We start from the raw sequence: 9,511 nt of genomic DNA on the forward strand, positions 1-9,511 counted from the left end.
ATGGGAAAGTTTGTTTGGAAAACAAGCTTCCCCAGCCCTTTCTGTGAACGGAACAATTAAGTGAAAGACAGAGAGAACAACATCATTTCAGGCCTCTAGGGATAGCACCAGTTTACACTATTCAAGTGGCAAGTAGCTGTATTATCTTAAAAAATAAGAAAGCTGTCTGGGATCAGCTATAGTGGAAATGAGGCAGCAATGTTCTTTTATCCTCTTAATTTACCTTTTTCCTCACAACTTGCCCCAAGGTCACACAGTAAGTCACTGACTCCTGGGAATAGAACCCAGACTTTTGTTTTTTCATGGATGCATATATTCCAAGGCCAGAAGGGGACCATCGTGATCCTCTAGTCTGACTTCCTGTATAACACAGGCCATAGGACTTCCCTAACAGTATTCCTTTTGAACTGGAGCATATCATTAAAAAATAAAACCAATTCCATCTCGATTTTCAAATTTCCAGTAATGATGAAGATCTACCAAAACCCTCTATAAATTGTTCCAATGGTTAATGACCCTCCCTGTTAAAAATCTACCCCTTATTTTCAGTCTGAATGTGTCTAGCTTCAACTTCAAGGCACTGGCTCATATTATACCTCTGTCTGCTAGACTGAGAAGCCCATTATCAAATATGTGTTTCCTATGTAGGTAATTTTAGACTGTGATTGGGTCACCCCTTAATACTCTTAAGCTAACTAGATGGAGCTCCTTGAGTCAGTCACTATAAGGCATGGTTTTCTGTCTTGTGTTTTAACCACTAGACAATGCTGCTCCCTTTGAAAATGTTTTTTCCTGTCTGGAACATTGGTGTTAGACTCTCTCAGGTTCTTATAGCAGAGCTACATGTATTTTTCTGCTCAAAGGTCTAGTAAAGCTTCAGTTTTATATTTCACAAGCTGGAAACTCAGCAGAGGAAAAAAAAGACAGGGAGTTTTAGGTCTACCTTAGATCTGAGATATTTGTAGAGATCAGGGGAAATATCAGAAATTCCATGTGAACCCTGGAACAGCTAATTTAGTATCTGTTGCTGTATAGAGGCCTGTGGCTACTAAGCAGGGACACCTGGGGGTAATTTTTTCCCTTCGGTTCTTTGTTCAGCACAAGGTATTACTGATCCTGTGGCGTTAAATATGCAGAAGTCTTCTCAGACTTTATGGAGCTGATCTCAGCACTTTTGATGTAGAAATGATTTCAGATGTGGACATCTCTTGTCCACTCATTGTGACTTTGTCACAATGGGAAACAGGCTTTTTTGTTTCCCTCCTTCAGTGGTTCCTAATAGGTACTGCTGGTGTCTCGCAATACTCCCCAGGAAATGGTGCCAGGTCCTGCCCCATCTCTAGTCATTTTAGCAGCTGTGTTAAGGGAAATAATTCTGATTACTCGTTATTGGCAGAGATGGGAGGATGTACTCCTAATGCCAGCTAAACAACTGCTCAGTCCCCTTCCAATATGGGCACTGTAATGAATGGAAAAGAAAGAGGAAGAATCCGGGTTATTGCAGCTTGTCCCTGGAAATCTTCCAGATTCCATAACTGACAAGGAATTGCACCATAGCTCAGCATGATTCTCTTCATTTGGAACTAAGAATAAAAGTATTTCATACTGAATATTGAATCGAGTGGTCTCCAGACAAAAAAATTACAGTAAAATTACAATAGATTTTAGAGTCCAGCCAAAAAAAACCTGAACGTTTTTTCTCCAAGAAAATAAATGTGTCTAACATATCCTAGTCAGGTGGGAAGGACCTATAGAGAGTCTGGCTTTTGAGTTTACCTTGGTCTTGAATCTCAACAGGCGTTCACCCTCCACAACCATCCTTTCCCTCTTCAGCCTCCCAGAGTATTTTGCGGAAGGGCCCAGCAGCTCTCTGTCTCTCTGTGACCAGACTGACCAGTGTGTTCTGGTTGCACATATTCTTCAGAAGATTTAGCCTGCTGGGCCCTGTGTTGAAGTCAAAGATAGGGGAGCTATGCATTTGGTTGTCTTTAGGTAGGGTAATGGGAGAAAGGAAGGTACCCACTGATTCCTCGAACACATTTTAAATAACATATGGTGGCTGCATTCAAGCTCATGCTTTTAAAGTAGTTGCTATTGTGCTATTCCCCTAAGGCTATGGCTACACTACACACCACTGGTGGCACCGTGTAGGGTATGTGTAGCCTCATGCCACAGCGAAAAGCAGCTGTGTCCATACTGCAGTGCATAGCAACATGTTAGTGAAAGGCTCTGGCAGCGGAGAGGCAGCAGGGAAGGCTCAGGGCCCCCCCCATCAGAGCCTTTTCCCCCTACCAGAGTCTTACCCAGCTGCAGAAAAAGACTCCAGCAACAGGGACATGCTGACATCTGTCCCTGAGGCAGGAGAATGGCTCCAGCAGCGGGGAGCTGCCGGAGCCTTTCCCCACTGCTGAAGACTTTTCCTGTAGTAAGGAAAGGTTCCAGCAGCAAGGAGACAGCGGGACACGACACTGCTAAAAATAGCAGTGTAGATAGGGAGGCCTGGCTTGGGCGAGGGGAAAGCCAGGTAGGTTGTGTACCTACACCCTTCAGGCATGTGTTTACTCACCTAAGCCATGCCTCATGGCCTACATTGCTCTTTATACCTGTGCTAGGGGGGCTACGTGTGTATGTACACTACACAGCGCCAAAAGAAGCTTGCACCCTAAGACCTGAGGGAAAGATGCAGCAGCTTCCCAAGCACAGAATTAATAAACATGCATAACATTAAAAAAAACAAACCCTCTCTGCCTCTTTATGTGTTTGAGCTCTTTGTGTGTCTCCCATAGCATGATGCTGTGATGCTGGAGCATCAATTTTTTTTTCATTAATATGCATAAATACAAAATGGGGAGTAACTGGTGTCACGACTGGGACATAGGTGGTCAGATCTAGTGGTCAGAGTGGAAGTTGGGCTCGGCTGGGTGTCAGAAGGCCAGACTCCAAGACAGGCCAGAGGGCAAACCAAGAGCCAGACGCCAGGAGGCAGGCGGAGTCAGAAGCTGCAGTCTGGAGTCTCTTACATGCGGGGTCTGAAGCAGAGACAGGCAGGCAGGCAGTCTGGGTTGTTGCTGAGCCAGCTCCCTGTCATGGCTTCCTGGCTTAAGTACTGGTACCAGCAAGGAGCTGCCACTCAGGTCCTGCTGGGCAGTACTTCCTACTGAGCCCAGCCAGACCAGGTCCTCCTGCAGGAACCTAGCCTAATCCTCCTGTGGTGATGTGAAGGGGTCAGTGGCCCAGAACTCCCCCCGGGTCCCAGATTCTAGCCCTGCAGGTTCTTACATCATCTATTCCTTCAGACCACCCTTCGGGATAGTGCTCGTCTGGGTGAGCCTCATGGGATTCCTCGACCAAGTCAGAGGCATGGATACGAGTCAGGTTCCCAAGTGTGCCCTCTTCAGGGCTGTAACCTACCCAGTCCACCAGCTAGTAGAGGTGGCCCCATGTCCATCAAGAATGTCATGCACTTCATATTCCCATGATCCTGGATTTTAACTGGTGGAGGCAGTGGGGTATGGGTTGGTCAGAGAAGGGGGTTCTCTGTATAGGGCTTCAGAATGGAAACATGGAAAACGGGGTGTATTTTGTGAGATGGCGGAAGCTGAAGTTTGAAAGTAACCAGATTAATCTGCTGGCACACTGGGTAGGTTCCCAGGAATCGCTGGTCCAATTTGGAGGAGAATTGCCTGGTCTGGAGGTGTTTGGCAGCAAGCAATACCTTCTGGTCTGCTGTAAACACTAGAGTTTCTTGTCACCAATGGTCAGCTGCCCTCATGACCTCTTCTAAGGGCATGTCTACACTACAAAATTAGGTCGATTTTATAGAAGTCGATCTTTAGCAACCGATTTTATACAGTCGATTGTGCATGTCCCCACTAAGAGCAGCCGAGTGCGTCCTCAATACCATGGCTAGCATCGATTCACAGAGTGGTGCACTGTAGGTAGCTATCCCACAGTCCCCACTGCCCATTGGAATTCTGGGTTAAGCACCCAATGCCTGATGGGGCAAAAACATTGTCGCGGGTGGTTTTGGGTACATGTCGTCAGTCTCCCCACCCCCCCCTCCCTCCTTGAAAGCAACGGCAAACAATTGTTTCACACCTTTTTTCCTGGGTTATCCATGCAGACGCCATAGCATGGCAAGCATGGAGTCCGCTCAGCTGCACACTGCTTTTGTGAGCATTGTAAACACCTCACACATTATCCTGCAGTATGTGCAGAACCTAGCTAGGAGCTGCCAGCACGAGGATGACTGTGAGGAGGACATAGACACAGATGTTCCTGAAAGCATGGGATGTGGCAATTGGGATATCATGGCGGCATTGGGGCATGTTGATACAGTGGAATGCCGCTTCTGGGCCCGGCAAAGAAGCACAGACTGGTGGGGCCGCATAGCGTCGCAGGTATGGGATGATTCACAGTGGCTGCGAAACTTTCACATGCATAAGGCCAGTTTCCTTGAACTTTGTGAGTTGCTTTCCCCCGTCCTGAAGCGCAGGAATACCAAGATGAGACCTGCCCTGACAGTTGAGAAGTGAGTGGCTATGATAGCCTGTGGAAGCTTGCAACGCCAAACAGCTACTGGTCAGTCGGGAATCAATTCGGAGTGGGCAAATCTACCAGGGGGGCTGCTGTGATCCAAGTAGCCAAGGCAATCAATAACCTTCTGCTAACAAGGGTAGTGACTCCTGGAAATGTGCAGGTCATAGGGAACCTCATTGCAGCAAAGCCATCCACTAACTGTGGTGGGTCAATAGACGGAACGCATATTCCTATCTTGGGACCGGACCACCTTGCCACGGGGTACTTCTCAATGGTGCTGCAAGCACTGGTGGATCACAAGGGACGTTTCACCGACATCAACGTGGGATGGTTGGGAAAGGTGCATGACGCTCACATCTTTCAGCACTCCGGGCTGTTCGAAAAGCTGCAAGAAGGGACTTTCTTCCCAGATCAGAAAATTACTGTTGGGGATGTTGAGATGCCAATAGTTATCCTTGGGGACCCAGCCTACCCCTTGCTCCCATGGCTCATGAAGCCGTAAACTGGCAGCCTGGACAGCAGTAAGGACCAGTCTATAGGCTGAGCAAGTGTAGAATGGTGGTAGAATGTGCCTTTAGATGTTTAAAGGGGTTTGCTGAGTAGATTAGACCTCAGTGCAACCAATATTCCCATTGTTCTTGCTGTGTGCTCCATAATATCTGTGAGAGTAAGGGGGAGATGTTTATGGCGGGGTGGGAGGTTGAGGCAAATCACCTAGCGGCCAATTTTGAACAGCCAGACACCATGGCAATTAGAAGAGCACACCGAGACACGCTGCACATCAGAGAGGCTTTGAAAAACAGTTTTATGACTGACCAGGCTACAGTGTGACAGTTTGTGTTTGTCCTTGATGCAAAGCCACCCCCTTTGATGAATGTACTTCTCTGTAAGCCAATCCCCTTACCCCCTTTCGACCACAGCTGGCACAGGAAATAAAGTCCCTATTGTTCTGAATCCATTCATTCTTTATTTATTAAAAAAATCTTGAGATCACTGACAACACTGACTAGTAAAAGGTAGCTCAGGTGGGGTGGGGGAGGAGGGAAGGACAAGGCCACGGTGCTTATTGTAGCCACACTACAAATCAAAACTGTTTGAATGACATCCTTCTATTGCTTGGGCCATCCCCTGGAGTTGAGTGGCTGGGTGCCCGAAGCCGTCCCCTCCTCCTCCCCCCACGTTCTTGGGCGTCTGGGTGAGGAGGATATGGAACTTGGGGAGGAGGGCAGGCAGTTATACAGTGGATGCAGGGTGGGGTCTGTGCTCTTGTTGGCTTTCCTGCAGCTCCACCAGACGCCTCATCATGTCTGTTTACTCCCCCATTAGCCTCAGCATCTCCTCCTGCGTGTTCCGATCACGCTCACTGTGTGCTTTCCTGGCCTCTGCCACTGAATGCCTCCATGCATTAAGCTGTGCCCTATCAGTGCGGGAGGACTGCATGAGCTCAGAAAACATGTCATCGCGAGTGCGGTTTTTTTCGCCTTCTAATCTGCAATAACCTCAGGGAGAGAGATGATAGGGGGAGCATAGAAACATTTGCACTTGCGGGGGGATAAAAAGGGCGAGTAAAATTTAAGATGATACATTTCTGAAAACAAAAGGGAGACTCTTTCACAGTGAATCAAGCAATTCACAGCAGACAGCACATGTGTTTTAGGTACAAGGTCGCATTTTGCCTTTTATATTGAGGTCCTGCCGGTATGGTAACACATCACACACGGTTGGGCAACAGAATTCGGTTTCCAGGCATCCATGGTAAGCCAATGGGTACGCAGGGTTGGCTTCTTATGCCTTCATAACATGTGGGAATGGTTTCAAACTGCAGTGCCCTCATTTCCCATAGCAAGCAATGCCGGTTGGGTTTCATATTTAAAAGGAGGGGCTGCGTTTTCGGGTGGATATGCAGCATACACATCCACACCCACGTGGCTATTCTCTGGGATGATTCCTTTTAGCCAAGTGCAAACAGCCCAGCATGACCAGGGATCACCAGACAGAGGGGATTACTGTTTCCTTACAAAAATTCCCCTATTTCAAGCAGGTGACCATGAATGATATCACTCTCTTGAGGCTAACACAGAAAGATATAGACCGAATGTTGCTTGAATGCGACCAGAACCTAGGACCATTCACTGCCATGCTTTGAGCTGCAATGATTCCAGACTACTTGCTACTGGCTTGGCGTGGTAAAGTGTCCTACCATGGAGGACGAAATAAGGCAGCCCTCCCCAGAAACCTTCTGCAAAGGCTTTCAGAGTACCTCCAGGACAGCTTCATGGAGATGTCTCTGGAGGATTCCCGCTCCATCCCCAGACATGTTAACAGACTTTTCCAGTAGCTGTACTGGCCGCGAATGCATCCCAATTCTTCAGGGCAAATCAAACATTAAACACTATTGCTTTTAACCCCTGTACTGTAGTTACAAATGTGCATTCATCAGAGGTGCCTTCTCCAGCTTCAGGGTCGGGGAACAATTTGCCCTGGGAGGGTATTGGCTCCAGGGTGATGAAAAGGTCCTGGCTGCCGGGGAGAACGGATTCACCGTTTGCCTGCTGCACATTCTCCTCCTCCTCCTCTTCCTCATCCACATCCACAAAATCCTCCTCCCCGTTGCGTGAGACTCCCCCCTTGCAAGTGTCCACGGACAGTGGTGGGGAAGTGGTAGGGTCCCCCCCTAGAATTGCATGCAGCTCATTATAGAAGCGGCATGTCTGGGGCTCTGACCTGGAGCGACCATTTGCCTCCTTTGTCTTTTGGTAGGCTTGCCTGAGCTCCTTAACTTTCACGCAGCACTGCTGTGTGTCCCTGTTGTAGCCTCTGTCCACCATGCCCTGTGCAATTTTGGCATATATATTAGCATTTCTTCTGCTGGATCGGAGTTCGGCCTGCACAGATTCTTCTCCCCATACAGCAATCAGATCCAGTGTCTCCCTTTCGGTCCATGCTGGAGCTCAGTTGCAATTCTGGGGGCACTGCATGGTCACCTGTCCTGCTGAGCTCGTCACGCTGAAATTAAATTCAAAATTTCCCGGGGTTTTCCTGTGTACCTGGCTAGTGCACTGGAGTTCAAAGTGCTGTCCAGAGCGGTCACATTGGAGCACTCTGGGATAGCTCCTGGAGGCCAATACCATTGAATTGTGTCTGCACTACCCCAAATTCAAACCAGCAAGGTCGATTTTAGCGCTACTCCCCTCGCCGGGGAGGAGTACAGAAATCGATTTTAAGAGCCCTTTAGGTCGACGGAACGGGGTTGGTTGTGTAGAGCAATGGTTCTCAAACTATGGCCGCCGCTTGTTCAGGGAAAGCCCCTGGTGGGCCGGGCTGATTTGTTTACCTGCCGCATCCGCAGGTTCGGCCGATCGCGGCTCCTACTGGCTGCGGTTCACCACTCCAGGCCAGTGGGGGCTGTGGGAAGTGGCACAGGCCGAGGGACCTTCCTGCGGCCCTAGTTTGAGAACCACTGGTGTAGAGGCATTCATTTTAAAATCGACCTCACATGGCTAAATTCGACCTAACCCTGTAATGTAGACCAGGCCTTGGTTCTGTTTCTGAGAGTGAGACCTGTCTCCCTTACATTCAGACAGCTGGCTGCCCTATGCAAATACCTGCAGCCACTCACTGTCAACATCTCTCAGTAAGGCGGGATGGAGTAGCTGGTGGTGCAGATACTGCTATAAAATACCACTTATGCTCTATGATGAGGATGTCAAGCCAAATAAAGAATGCCTTAAAATAAGTCTTGCTGGGGCAGGTGGGGCTTGTCAGGTTTGGCAGGCAGCTCACTCAGGAGAGGGGAAACTCCAATTTGGACAGCCGACCTGTAAAGCTCATCCAACGGATATACTCCTGTAAATTGGTGGCCATGTCACATATATGCCAGAGGAGTAGGGCGTTCCCCACAAACAATGTATAACATGCTGGCCTGACTGTTGTAACTGGGCAAGGGCCACTGAAGTTAAAGAAGCAAGTGAGTAAGCGGATTAAGCTCAGATGTGGAGCATACACACACTGACTGGAAGAAGAAGGAGCTATCTAAGATCCTAAAGAGAAGAAGAGTAAATGTGGCATGTGTATAAGAGACTAAATGGGAAGGTGGAAAAGCCGAGGTGCTGGAGGAGGGTTACAAAATCTACTACTCGGGGAATTCAAACACCCCCTTACCCCCCAGCGGTGTTGGAGTTATTCTGGATGAAACCTGGCACGTGGTAGAGGTTACCAGAAGTTTGGGCCAAATGATGTGTTAAAATGTGCTGGGAAGAGGTAACATCCATATAGTGAGTGATTATGCATCACAGGTATGAGAGGGTTAAAAGAGGAGTTTTTGTGATGAGTTGCTGTCCCTTATTGGAAACATACCATCGAACAAGAAGATAATTGTCCAGAACAGATCTAAAAGCACACAGATCAGATATAACTGTGAAGGCTGGATATGAAATAGTCCACGGAGAGCATGACATTGGAACCAGAAACTCGGAGGGGGGGGGAGAGGAGGGAATGGCCCTACAGACTTGTCTGGCACTAGACTTAGAGATCAGAAAGTGAACACACTTTCAGAAGAAGGAAATCCATATCATCACTTATGCCAGTAAAGGACACAAGACCTAAGTTCCCCCTAAGCTGTGTGGCCGCCTATTAAGCCCCGTGCAGGGGCTCAGGCTGCTGCAGGGAGAGCTGTCTCTCCCACAGCCACAGACCTGCCACGCCGGGGAGAGACACCTCTCCCCACTGGCCCCAACATGGACCTGCCCCGGACCTTGCCGCAGCCGGGGGAAAGGCACCTCTCCCCCCTCTCCCCAGCCCAGGTGCTGCTGGGGGGAGTCCTCTCTCCCCGCCATAGCCCCCGGGCAGTCTGCATCCCAAACCTCTCCTCCCCCGCCCCACCCCCGAGCCCACACCCCTAGCCAGAGCCTGCACCCCACACACACACGAACCCTCTTCCCCATCCCTGAGCCTCTCATCCCCGGCCCCACCC

General features: G+C 49.0%; 1 protein-coding gene across 4 annotated transcripts in view; it reads left to right on the forward strand.

The window, feature by feature from the left end:
• Window positions 1-9,511, forward strand: part of TSPAN11 (tetraspanin 11) — a 163,516-nt gene that overhangs the window by 112,692 nt on the left and 41,313 nt on the right. The window lies entirely within an intron of this gene.

This window comes from Terrapene carolina, unplaced genomic scaffold (genome assembly GCF_002925995.2).
Source record: "Terrapene carolina triunguis isolate 2854851 unplaced genomic scaffold, T_m_triunguis-2.0 Scaffold112, whole genome shotgun sequence".
Taxonomy (NCBI): domain Eukaryota; kingdom Metazoa; phylum Chordata; order Testudines; family Emydidae; genus Terrapene; species Terrapene triunguis.